Raw genomic sequence first — 13,838 nt, forward strand, 5'->3', positions numbered from 1 at the left:
GCTAGAATAGCTGAGGAAGTTCATGATACGATGGCAGCATTCGCTACCTTTAGCGGAAGCTTCCAGAAGAATGAGCGCTGTCAACAGATGAATTATCAAGTACCCCATACACCATCTTCTGCATTCTGCTCCACTGAGGCCACTCTTGCAGCAAAAGTAACAGAATTCCTTCCTTTATGGCGGTCAGCGTACAATGTTGATATGATGCTGATGCAAGACGACAGCTCTATAGAAAGAAACCGCCAGCTGTCACGGAGCAACATCAACAAGTGACATGGACGCTTGATAGTATAGAGACGTAGAACAACACACATCTACTGTATGCGTTTGGCAGTAAAAAATGCACCACCCTGATACCACGTTCACATGTTTTTGTACAACACGGTACTCTACAGCCGTGTACTGTCCATCTCTGTGTGAGATTGGGCGCGCGTCCCACTCTCTTGGCAACGCTCTGACCTTTCTCATTAGGCATAAGCAACTTGCATAATCACTGTTGACTTCTATTGACTGGCCTGTCACACTGCCTGACCGCTCGACCGGACATCCAGCGAAAAAGTGAAGGCTGCCAAAAAAAAAAAAAAAAACTTCTTTCCTCTGTCGTCAACAGGAGGCCCAGAGTCTGTCGCTCCAAAAACAGCAGCTTTGCCACGTCAGTCCTGTGAATGTTGGAATTGGGTTTCAGTTGCAATTTTCTGAGTTGTCTTTTACTCGGAGCCCATTTAATTTTCATAACATGCCAAACAAGACCTGAATAAATCTAATTTGAGGACATATTGAATCTGCTGTTGATTTAGAATTATAAATGAAGAGTTATTCTCAGTATTCTGTTTAATAATCTCCGCTGTGGTGTTTAACTGTCTGTTTGCAGGATTATATACTAATTTCACCTTGTAAAGGGGTATATCACAGGCCAAGCAGGAACCCGTCACATTTAGAGACCGATCTGCTGAAAATCATGAAAAATTGCATTACTTTTACAGGAAGTTTGGCTGAATTCATCTTGAGAACTTCCACTACATGAATAAAAAATCTGCTTTTACCAGCACACTCATTGCCAGGGTGTGTGTGTGTGTGTGTGTGTGTGTGTGTATGTGTGTATCCCCACAAAAGTGGGTTCAAGATCTGCCAAGAGAATCTGAAAAATAACGAATAAATCCCGCTCACCCCAGGAGTGATCGCTTGGCCCGTGCTGTGGACAGCTGGACTGTCTGGTACCGCCAAACACACTCAGGAAACATAAGACATTAAAAGCTGGAGTTTTCTGCACCAGCATCCAATTCCCATTCAGAATGTGTCCTGCATGGAGCAGACACCAGATTAGGTTCCATCACACACACCTCATCATTCAGACTCATTTGCCTCCTTTCCCTCTCCTTTATCTGAACTCCCTTTCCTCCTTTATTTCTCAACTTTTTTTCTCTCAGTCTTGACCTTCCTGCCGCCTGTCATACTCTCACACTACATAATACGTAATAAATGCACAACACTTGTCAAAATGTCCCTGTCCATCACATCTAATCCAAGAGAAAGCACTGCAGAGATAGAGGTGACCCTCGAGGCCTGTGATCAATGAGTCTAATAAGTGAAGGTGCTTTGATCAGGAATTCTCAATGACACGGGATGGTTGATATTATTTAGACTCTGACAACATGAGAGAGGGATCTGTTCTGGACTCCATCCCTCCTCCTGAGAAACCTCCAGGTGACAGGCTTCTCTTTAGCGGGGGCAAATTATGTGCAGGGACGGGGAAGCGCTTAGAGGGGAGCTCTATGAGTGGTGACACTTCCGGGGCCGGCTGCCAAGTGAAACTCAGTTATCCAGTGACGTCTAGTCCCCTCCCCCCTGCACACACACTGACTTCCCACTTTTCCCCCAGACCTTAAGGGAGAATGATGATGATCATGTTTTTATCTGCTACATCGCAGCAGATTTAAATCAATACTCCCCCCCCCCAAAAAAAAAAGTAATGTAGAAAACGAAAGTGTTTGCAGCTCATCGAGCACACTGCTGGATGAAGAGGATGCGGGTTCTACCAGGCGATGCACTTTCGAGTTGCTTTGTTGCTGCAGCTGCTGTTAGCTGTAATTAGCCGTTAGCTTCTAGCTAAACGTACATGGCAAGGCAAGGCAAGGCAAGGCAATTTTATTTGTATAGCCCGTTTTCACAAACAGTTTGTCTCAAAGGGCTTCACATGGCATCATAACAACATCCTCTGCCCTTAGACCCTCACATCGACTGAGGAAAAACTCCATAGAAAACCCTTTTAACAGGGAAAAATATGAGAAACCTCAGGGTGAGCAACAGAGGAGGATCCCTCACCCAGGACGGACAGACGTGCAGTAGATGTTACAGACAAGAAAACAGTTTACAATGCAGAATGTGAGAAACACGGAAATGTTAATAACAGCTGAAGAAGGAAGCTTCTGGAAGGGGAGGCAGGGAGAGCAAGCCAGCTTGATGGGGGACTGGATGGCAGACTGGTTCATGGAAGGGGAGCGCAGGCCGGTGTAACAGTAGGGAATAAGAGGGGGGGGGGGGGGCGATGCAGGCGGTGGTTGGGGCTCTGGTGGATCTGTGGAAACACAGAGAGACTGCGAGACACCAAGGCCAAACTACAAAGTGCAACAAGTAGTGGTAGTGACAGTTCCAAAAATGTGCAGGGAGGAGAGGAGGAGAGAGGAGAGGAGAGGAGAGGAGGGAAGGGCTCCATGTAACCTGATGTGTCCCCCAGCAGTCTAAGCCTGTAGCAGCATAGCTATCAATGGTTCAGACCTACCTGAACCAGTCCTAACTGAAGGTTCTGTCATAAAGGAAAGTCTTAAGCCTGGACTTAAACGTAGTTAAAGTGTCTGCCTCTCTGACCCATGGAGAGATGCTGGTTCCACAGTAGAGGAGCCCGGTAACTAAAGGCTCTACCTCCCAGTCTGTTTTTATTGATACTGGGAATCACTAAAAGACCTGCATTCTGGGAGCGGAGTGCTCTGGTCGGACAGTAGGGACTAATGAGCTCTTTCAAATAGGATGGCGCTTTATCATTGAGAGCCTGATGAGTCAGCAGAAGGACTTTGAAGTCGATTCTAGATCCTACAGGAAGGAGAGAAGCTAAAGTGGGAGAGATGTGTTCTCTCTTCTTAACTCCCGTCAAAACCCTCGCTGCAGCGTTCTGGACCAGCTGGAGACTCTTTAGGGAGTATTTAGGACATCCTGACAGGAGTGAGTTGCAGTAGTCCAGCCTAGAAGTGATAAATGCATGCACCAGTTTCTCAGCATCACTCTGGGAAAGGATATTCCTAATCTTAGCGATACTTCGCAGATAGAAGAAGGCGGTCCTAGTCACATGCTTTATGTGGGAGCTGAAGGAAAGGTCCTGGTCAAAAATGACCCCAAGGTTCCTTGCAGTTGTACTCGGAGTTAGGGTGATGCCATCTAGAGTAGAGATCCGATTCAAGAGTGTGTCCCTGTGGTGTTTAGGTCCAAACACGATGACCTCAGTTTTATCTGAATTGAGCATTAAGAAGTTAGAGGACATCCAGGATTTAATGTCTTTCAGGCAGTCTTGCAGATGAGTAAGCTGGCTTGTGTCGTCTGGCTCCATCGACCAGTAAAGTTGTGTGTCATCTGCATAACAGTGGAAGTTGATCGAGTGCTTCCGTATTATGTCACCTAATGGGAGCATGTAAAGAGTGAAGAGAATCGGTCCTAAAACTGAACCCTGTGGTACACCATATGTAACTCTGCTGTACTCTGAATAGTCATTATTAACATTAACAAACTGAAACCTATCTGATAAGTAGGACTTAAACCATTTTAGGGCAGTTCCTTTAATCCCAATGTCATGGTCTAGTCTCTGTAGCAAGATGCTGTGGTCGATGGTGTCAAATGCAGCACTGAGGTCCAAAAGGACAAGCACAGAGACAAGACCTCTGTCTGAAGCTATAAGAAGATCATTAGAGACTCTGACCAGTGCTGTTTCAGTGCTATGGTGTTCCCTGAATCCAGACTGGAAGGCTTCAAAGAGCTCGTTGCTGTGCAGATGTTCATGGAGCTGCTCCAGGACAACCTTCTCAAGGATCTTGGAGATGTAGGGGAGGTTGGATATTGGCCTATAGTTGGCTAATACATCTGGATCAAGAGAAGGTTTTTTAAGTAAAGGGTTGATGACAGCCACCTTAAAGGCCTGTGGCACATAACCTGTGACTCAGGAAAGATTAATTTGATTTAATATAGAAGTGTTGACTAGAGGGAAGGCATCCTTAAGGAGGCTTGTTGGGATGGGATCCAGCAGACAAGTGGCTGACTTGGAGGAACCGACTGCAGAAGTTAATTCTGACAGGTCGATGGGGGAGAAGCTGTCCAAGTATGCACCAAGTCTGGGAGGTGCTTCTATGGGGACTGTAGTCTGTCCTCCATTACTGGCAATCTTCGTTCTAATATTCACAATCTTTTCAGAAAAGGAAGATAGAAGTCGTTACTGCTGAGAGTTGGGGGGATGCATGGCTCAACAGCACTATGGTTCTTGGTGAGCCTGCCCACGGTGCTGAAGAGGAACCTGGGGTTGTTCTTATTCTTTTCTATCAGGGACAAGTAGTAAGCGCTTCTGGCATTACGGAGTTCTTTTTTATATATTAATAAACTCTCCTTCCAGGCTTGGCGGACTTCCTCGTGCTGGCTGGAATGTGTCTTCCTTTCCAGTTGTCTGGTCTTCTGTTTTAAGGCACGCAGCTCTGGGCTGTACCAGGGAACTATTCTTTTCTGGTTGATAACCTTCTTCTTCAGGGGAGCCACAGCATCAAGTGTCCCAAGGAGTGCTGCTGCAGTGCTGTCCACAAGATAGTCTACCTGCGAGGGGGTGAAATCAGCACAACTGCCCATTATATCACTACAAGGTGTGGCAGCAAGCTCTGCTGGAATAAGCTCCTTAAATCTAGAAACAGCAGTGTCAGATAGACATCTACTGAAGCGGGACTTTTTCCCAGGTAGGATATAATTTGTTAAAGTAAATTCAAATGTAATTAAGGAGTGATCAGACAAGACGGGGTTCTGAGGAAGAACTATGATGAGGTCAGCTTCTATTCCATAAGTGAGTACTAAATCAAGGATGTGATTAAAAGTGTGAGTGGGTTTGTTTACCCTCTGACAGAAGCCAACAGAATCAAGAAGCGACTTAAACGCAGTGGCCAGAGAATCATCATTGACGTCCACATGGATGTTAAAGTCACCCACTAGAATGACTTTGTCTGAGTTCAATGCCAAGTTAGACAGAAAGTCAGGGAATTCTTCTAAGAACTCAGAATAAGGTGCAGGAGGACGGTACACCACAGCAAGTAAGAGTGGTTTCTCTGCTTTCCAGTCTGGGTGGGAAAAGCTGACAATAAGGCTCTCAAATTAGTTAATGAACTGTTAGGTCGAGGGTTAAGCACCAAATTTGACTGATAGATTGCAGCTCCTCCTCCTCTGCCAGTGGTGCGAGGTACATGGTAGTTAATGTAACCAGGAAGGGAAGATTCATTTAAACTAACACACTCATCTTGCTGCACCCAGGTTTCAGTGAGTGCTAATACACCAATCTGATAATTAGTAATTAAATCGTTCACTAGGAGAGACTTGGATGCAAGAGATCGAATATTAAGCAAACCACATTTAATAGTTGTATTGGGTTGATTTGCTGGAGCAGTTGTTTTAATTTGAACTAGAACTCCAGATTTGGTTGCAGGCTTATCAAGCCTCGGGGCAGACACAGTTTCTATAGGCTGGGTGGGTGACAACACGAAGGAACCAGCAGAGGGGCGTGTTAAACTGCAGCTCTGCCTGCTGGTCTGAACATGGCTGGCTCTCTCTGACTTCCGGAGTCACAAAGAAGTGACAGAGGTTCTCCTTTATAGTTGGTCGAAGGAAAAAGTTACTTTGAGGCGGTTAAATCTTCTCAAAGTGCATCATGTAATTGTTTTTCCTATAACTGACGTATTCTAGGCCTGAATTCATTTTTATGTTCTTCTGTTATCAAGGTTTCCATATGTTCTTTTTGTCACTTTTACTGTCCTGCTTTTATGGCCTGCACAAGGACAGCTGATCTGGGTTCAGCCGTAGCAGGCGGTGGATCATCAGTGATGTAAATGCGCCTGATAAGCAGCAATAAGGTATCCGCCAGATGACAGCGCCACCTCAACAGCACTCTTATCGTCACAATCAGCTGAGGCCAAATTAGAATCGACCCCTGACTCGCCTCCATTCCTTTAAATCATACGCGGCTTTCACCTTCACAAGCAGGAAAGGTTGATTCTTTAAAAGGCGTTTCAGAAGTGACAGGGACGGCAACATCGACGCCACAGCAGCACCATCATGCATTCTCAAATCACTGACTTGTGAAATGTAATAAAACACATCACCACTTAGCTTTAGATGATGTTGCATGTGACGCAGCTCATGCTGGTGAAGCTGCTCATGCAGGGAACCGTAAGACCATCATAAACATGCAATAAAGCAAATAATAAATATCTGCCAATGTCATTTCCAATGTCAGTTTGACATTGGAAGCTTTCTGATGTGTGAAATGAGAAACGCAGCTCCGGGGTTATAAAATCTAACTTATTGTCCTCCTTCTGCTCATCTCAAGCCTGGAACACAGCAGCAGGATCCTGGACAGCGGCTATTTTCATTTGAAGCGAGCTGGGAAAAAGCCTGAGGGAAGCTCTCCGCTCCCCCTTATGTCCGAACACGCAACTCATAGCTCGCATCCCGCTGCTGACTTGGCTGTTCTCCAGTCAGGTTGGTGACGTGCTTTTAACCCTCGCTAATGTAGCTACCTATGTAGGTTAAAGACCCCCTTGTGGTCGACAAACGCCAGGGGAGACATCTCAAGGTGAACATGGTGTTCAGATCCCCCTTCAGAGGTGGCGGCAACAATAAATAGGACAGAGACAACAATGTCAGAGAGACGCACTTCAGCAGAGAGCCTTCCGATGACAAATTAAAGGAAAATCCTGAATAAACTGAGAGGAGAGTGACCAGGAATTCTCAATGACACGGGATGGCGAGTGACCTGTCCACACGGCGCGGTGGCTCGCAGGATGGTTTGATGAGAATGATAATGATGTGCTATGACCTACACAGTCAGTCAGATACATAAGAAATGTTGGATAAGTTGGGTTCTGATACCAATTGTACTTGCTGAAACTTCAGGTATTACTTACTTATTATGAATTATACCTACTGTAATAGTCCGTGGCTTACCTAACAACTGCATATGCAGCTAGCTAGCTAGCCATGCTACAGAGTTACAGGATAGGTGTGACACCATCCAATCTCTGGAGCAGCAACACGTGACATCTCAGAGTATGAAACCAGGAAGTTGCAGAGTCCAGGAGGCTGCATAGACCCGCATTCTCGACAATGATCCCACCATTTTAACCAGTATTGGAAGGAATTTCGGATACTCTCAAAAGTAGAACAACTCGATTCCAATCACCAAAAGAGCAAATGATGGAATATGTTGGTGTTCTAAAGTCTCAGATACTTATACAATCTATTCCAAGATGCAGTGAAGCTAATCTGGCAGCTCATGGTGGCCCAAAAAACTGCTGCAGGCACATGTAATAAAGCAAAGCCAGTTTTAAAAGGCCCCTCTCTCGTTAATCGCCCGGTCCGCTTTGCTGTGCTTAGGAATTTTGCAGACCCCTTAATTCCCTAAATGGGCCAAAGAATCAATAGGAAGACGACTGGCCTTACTCACTCTAATTATACACATTTATCAACAATCACAGTCTTGAATTTGAGGGCTAACTGATGAGACTCTGGTATAAGACGAAGTGACAGTCCAGCTCAATCCAGTTCATCCGTAAAGCAAGACTCAGCAGACTGCTATCAGGATCGCAACCAGGGGCAATTTGCTGTGCTGGAGATAAAGAGGAGGGGAAATAACCATGAAACCAGAGCGAGAGAACATAGACTCGGAACGTCTTCTGGATAATCACACGCCATACACTGAAGAGCCTCACAGGAAAATGCTGTAATCCCAGCAATTACTGGGCAGAGATCAGACCGGGATGATCGCGAGTGTTCTTCCACCTCCCGGCAACAGGAACTACCCTCTTAAAGGTTGAATCCGGTGGCGATAAACACAGACATGAATGCGACTCAACCTCAGCGGAGGACAGAAATCTGTCAGTGACTGCTTGTGTCATGCATTTATACTCCGGTCACATGTATTTGCTGTGTTTTTAGACAAAATCTTGTGATGGAAAAGCTTTTCCATTGGATAAATAGTTGAAATTTTCCACAACAAACTGCACAGTTTCTCTAGATTTTCAAAAATGTTCATGAGCCCCGTCTAGATTTGACATCAGGTGCCCGGGAACAAAATCTTGAAAAGAAATCCAGACACACTGTGCATGACTTAAACTCATACGAATAGCAGCACCTGTAATAGACATACGAGAGAAAAATCCCATTGTTTCTGACATCCATCCATCCATCGTCATCTTTGGCTTATTCCTACACATTAAGGGTCGCGGGGGGTGGAGCCTATCCCAGCGTCAACGGGCGAGAGGCGGGGTTCACCCTGGACAGGTCGCCAGTCCATCACAGGGCCAACACATAGAGACAGACAACCATTCACACTCACAGTCACACCTACAGTCAATTTAGAGTATCAATCAGCCTAGTCCCCAATTGCATGTTTTTGGACTGTGGGAGGAAGCCGGAGTACCAGAGAGAACCCACGCAGACACGGGGAGAACATGGAGACTCCACACAGAAAGATCCTGTGCCCGAGCTGGGACTCGAACCCGGAACGTTCTTGCTGTGAGGCCACAGTGCTGACCACTGCACCACCGTGCAGCCTTGTTTCTGACATGAAATGATAATTACAAACAAAAGAAATTGGAAAAACAATTGTAACAATAAAATCCAAAGCCTGAATTTAATCTTCCCCAGAAGTCTTTAAACTCAGAATTATTACTTTATTCTGCATAATTTGGACTTGACCTTAAAAAAAATCTGACCCATAAAGAATTCAAAGCCCGAATCCTGAGATTTCAGTTCAAATCCTGTGTGTGGGGGATTAAGGAACTGAAAAACAAAAATAAGGTGTAGCCACACCTGGATGCATGTGGGAAGCTGGCAGTTATAAGAGAGGTAAAACTGGTGTGCACAGGGATGAAGGTGGGAACACGTTTGGGAATGTTGTGATGGCGTTCGGCGCTCTAATGTCTCGAATTTAAATCAGTTTGTACACAACTGTTGTGTTTGTTTTTGTACACCGGGAGCTCATTGACCTTCATTTAGATGCGTAGTGGGAGGGGTTTACCGCCACTTTCCGACTGGTGTTTACATGCTGATCCAAACGCTGTGCTAATGAAGCCAGATCGAGTAAAAAAAACAAACAAACAAACAAAAAAATGTCCCTGCGGCCTTGAGACAGGAGAGGAAGAGGACACGCTGGACAGAAATTAACTGTCATGTCGAGTGACGTTAAATTTAACAGCGACGCTCAAGTCAGCCTGCTTCTTAAGCAAATAGGAACATTTGGTGAATGGGCAGGAAAAAAAACTCAGCAAAGGCGTTAGAGGACTTCCTCTTTCTAAATCTCCTTATCTCAGCCGAGAGTCGGAGGAAGAGGGACGGATGGGAAAGGACAGAGAAAGAGGAGGAGGAGGTGGAGGGACAGGGTCAAACCAACCGCAGAGATCACGAGGAGAAAACCGTCACTGTTAAAGGAAATCGGACTGATATTCACATATTTTACACCAAAAAATGGGACCAAACAAACACATGAAGCCCCAAGGACGGTTTTCTCTCCTGCATCTTTTACACACAAACACAAACCACAGGGAAACAATGAGGTCCAATCACTGCTTTCTGTTCGTTTGCACCAAATTGGATTATTGATCATTTGAAATCCTGGTGCTTGCTTAAATTTCTCTGGGTTCATAGAGGAGCGTTTGAAAACTTCTGACCTGCAGACGAGGACTACACCTGCGGGAGAAGTTCTACCGCTTGACGAGCAGATTAAATGTAATTCTGAGACGACTTGCCAACAGAAACTGTGACGTCGTGTCCTCAGTGAGATACTTCCCATGTATCACATTCATGCATCAAAGTGTTTGACAACTCAGCTGACCAGACCGTTGATGGCGGTGCGTTCCAGCCATGGAAAACCTCTCCCTGCCTTTGCCTGGCGCCGTAGCGCTGTTGCCATGGGAGATGTTTATGTAAGCCATGCCTAATCCTGTTAACTGTTACTGGGGGGTGCTGAGAAAGAAAGCCTTTGCCATGGCTGCGCTGTAAAAAATGTCCATATTAGCTCATTTATTTGAGTTGTATTTCTTCTTGACACTTGAGGAAAGTGAGACAATTGGAATGATTTGGGAAAATAATAATTCAAGAAGTGAATTCCACGAGCGTTTTTTTATCATTTTCCAGGATCTTCATTCCAACGCCAGCGACAGGCCCATTCATAAACTCCTTCATTTGCTGCAATGGCAGTAATTAACGGCTCATTTTAAACTGATTGTTCATCACTGAACATCTTCTTTTTTGACAAAAATACATCATCAACACTCATATCTCCATCTGTGGCATACAAATATGACCTTTAAATCATTCCCAGATGATTATCCTCCGATATCAAGACCACTACTCAGCACACGTAGGAAGGAGTCTGAGTCTAATTATCCCAATTACAAAGCAACGAGTACGAATGAGTCGTAGAAAAGAGGATTAAATGGACATGAAAGAGGAGCCGAGCATCAGGGAGCGGTGGACGATGGGACGTCGCTTTCATGCAAGGATGCGTTGCCGTCTCCTGTCTCCTTCCTTTCACCCCATTAGCTTTATTACTGGCTGCAGGAATCGGATTATTGCACATTTCCGCGAAGCTCAAATTGGGCCAATCGTGGTTTTGACGGTCAGTTTTAAGGTTTTTTTCCAAAGGAGAGTAAACATGAAATTAGCTTTAACCTGAATGTTTAGTGTATGAATTTATATGCATTCATGTTCGAGGAACTTAAAGTGACAAAGAGTGTATTCTTAAATACTCAAAAACAGGCGTCTTCACCTCAGAAAGACGGTCTTCCCTTCTGCATCACTTCTTTGTGGCTCAGGTATGCAGGACGAGGCCCCTACAAGCTAAATATACCTGGCTGGCTCTTTCTGCATTCTCCACCTCAGAGAAGTGATGCAGGAGAATTATTATTTATTTGGGAGAATTTGACAAACAAAATATACTTTTTGAGTTAAGTTTTGCTTCAAAGTGATGCAAAAGTTATCAAAGACTTCCGCTCGGCTGGTACAGAGCCGCAGAAGCAGCGATGTCGGTCTGCTTTGGTTGAAATATCTCAAGAACGAATAAATAGGTTGTGCTGGAATAAATCATATTACTTGTACTGACCTCACAAGGGTTTTCTCAGACTTCAGAAAGCTCCTCCAGATGTACAATCACAGGCTAATCGCTGCTTTCCACAAGGAGCAGGCTGATCTTGATGAGACGACATTGTGGCGTTCCCCTTTACAGCAGTACACTGATTAAAAGAGATTTAGAAAAAAAGATTTTTACTTGCAGTTCTGGCCTCTCTCTCAAACACACACACACACACACACACACACACACACACACACCTCCCGTCTCTGCTGTGTGCCAGCGCAGCACAGCAGCCAGGCCTCTAGCCCATTAAACACAGTTTTGTTCTACTCAGCGCGTCATCATCACTCTAATGTATCTGCTGATCGCAGCACGCAGAGGAACATTAAAACTCTACCGGCCGCCAGGGGCCCACAGGCCTCATCCCAAACCCCGTTCCTTTCATACGCCCCTGGAAGTCGGCGCAAATTCCCGACAGCATGGATGGGAAAGGAATCACAGGTGAACAAACCTTGGAATCCCTCAAACGTGTCTGGGATGTGACTGATATAACGATCTACCTCAGCGTCCTCCAGTGAGTGTTTGGGCTTTCAGAGGATTTTTTTTCAAGTGTTTTTTTTTGTTTTTTTTTTTAATGGCGGCTCATTAGTCAAACTTGATTGTCCTCACTTTTGTGTCTTTTAATATAAATCGAATTCGTGTCAGGTTGGGAATGCGTCCAGACCCTGTGTGAGGTGTTATCTTCTTTGCACGGTCACGCTCACATTTCAAGCTGACAAAGACAGAGGAACGGCAAGTTTAAGATTCCAAGGAGGGACACAGAATGATTTTTATTGTTATTTTCTCTGCATGTGTTTGTAAGACGTCAAAAAGAAACGTCAGAAAGATGCGTTGCAGCCCGAGAGAAACATGTGGAGATGCGGCAGGACGATGAGCCTCCTGCACGTCTCTATCAGGACTCAAAGGCCTGTTGCAAACTCCACAGCAGGTCAGCGTGTGATCATTATTTTGCAACCAAAATAGAAATCACAGACAGGGCTTTTGTTCTACTACATCATGGCTTCCTTCTCAGCACCGCCACCCCACCGGCGTTACTGCTGAGCTGGCACAAAAACACCGGTCGACTGCTGCTGCTCCTCGGTCTCTCCTCTAATGAGCTCGGTGTACAATTTAAACCTTGTCTTGCACCCCTGGTTCCTGGCAGCGCTGAGCTATCACAGGCCTTCTGTCAGTGTTCAACCAGATGTTAGGCAGACACCAGCGGTCGGCTTGATCCAGGGAAAGCCAAATACACTTGGACCTTAATTGGAAGTAGGTGAGCAGAGGAAATGAATCCCCTTCCCGTTCCTGAGTCTCATGCAGGCTTTAGCTTTCGAACAGCAGGTAAAGCACACGAGGGAAATCACGATCTCGATGCTGCACAGACCTCCACCGCCGCTAATGATTTACATGGCTGTTGCTGAATTTTAGCCTGACATTAAAGGTAGGCCCAGTTCATCTTGGACCCAGGGATGGAGTGAGGCCGTGGGATACCTGGCCCATCAAATGGAGATTGTTCAATCTGAAGACAGCGTTAATGCAAGTCTCCCAAAATGCACTTTTTAAACTTTCATTGTATCATTAACCAAAAAAACCCAAACAAAACACAATTCTCCACATTTAAGCTGATTTTCATCAATTCAAAATGTTCCATGGGAGAACATTTCAACCCCTAACCTTTGCAGTTGTGCTATGAAAGCTTGCACCACGGCACGATGAGAGTCGGGGTACCAATAAGACCTGGGATTCAGCCTAAACTGACATTAAAGCTGTGTGATTTCTTTTGTTCCTGCAAAGTGGAGGCAATCTGATGCAATTTGCTTCAGATTTGGTCTTTCATACCTCCAGGATCAACAGGTTTCACAGCAACGTTGGAGATACGCTGCTGCATCATTCTGGGAGCTCAGGGCTGTCACAGTCCAGGACGCGTTGTTGCTCCGGAGGTCTCCAGAATGCTCAACTCACATCTATCTTTAGGGTTTTACTACATCAAGAAAAAGGAAACATTCGGAGCTCAAATCCATTAGTTACAGGGGAAAGAATCCTCTCAAGCAGACTGTTTTACACTCTACTCAAAGAGCTGTCGGTGTAACTGTCACACCACGACGTGAGAATTGTGGAGGTGCCCGGTGGTGGATCAGAGCAGCGCGGAAGCCAAACCTGTTTCATCCTCTTGGGCTAATTTAATTAAAAGTGTCTTTTTATTTTCTCATTCATCTTGCTCACAGGGAAGCCACTTTTCTGTTCAGAGAGGCTTCTGTCATGAATCCGTTCTGGGTTGTCCTACAGCGCCTTAAAGAGGATGATTTCTTTGGATTATTCCGTCTTCTACCACTGAATCCCACTTTTCATTTTTGATAAGAGCACAAAAACATCCAGTTTCCTCTCAAACGGGTTGATACTCGCGATGAATATCGACTGGTCGGACTGGAATCTGTTA

General features: G+C 45.3%; 1 protein-coding gene across 1 annotated transcript in view; it reads right to left on the reverse strand.

Moving 5' to 3' along the window:
• tns1a (tensin 1a) overlaps positions 1-11,508 on the reverse strand; it is an 89,163-nt gene extending 77,655 nt beyond the window's left edge. The window contains exon 1 of the mRNA XM_086200870.1: positions 11,390-11,508. The gene's annotated coding sequence lies outside the window, so the exon portion shown is untranslated. The remainder of the gene's footprint in view (positions 1-11,389) is intronic.
• Positions 11,509-13,838: the final 2,330 nt, after the last annotated feature.

Source organism: Aulostomus chinensis, chromosome 1 (genome assembly GCF_037954235.1).
Source record: "Aulostomus chinensis isolate RoL2024-O1b breed Wild chromosome 1, RoL_Achi_v1.0, whole genome shotgun sequence".
NCBI classification, from domain to species: Eukaryota; Metazoa; Chordata; class Actinopteri; order Syngnathiformes; family Aulostomidae; genus Aulostomus; species Aulostomus chinensis.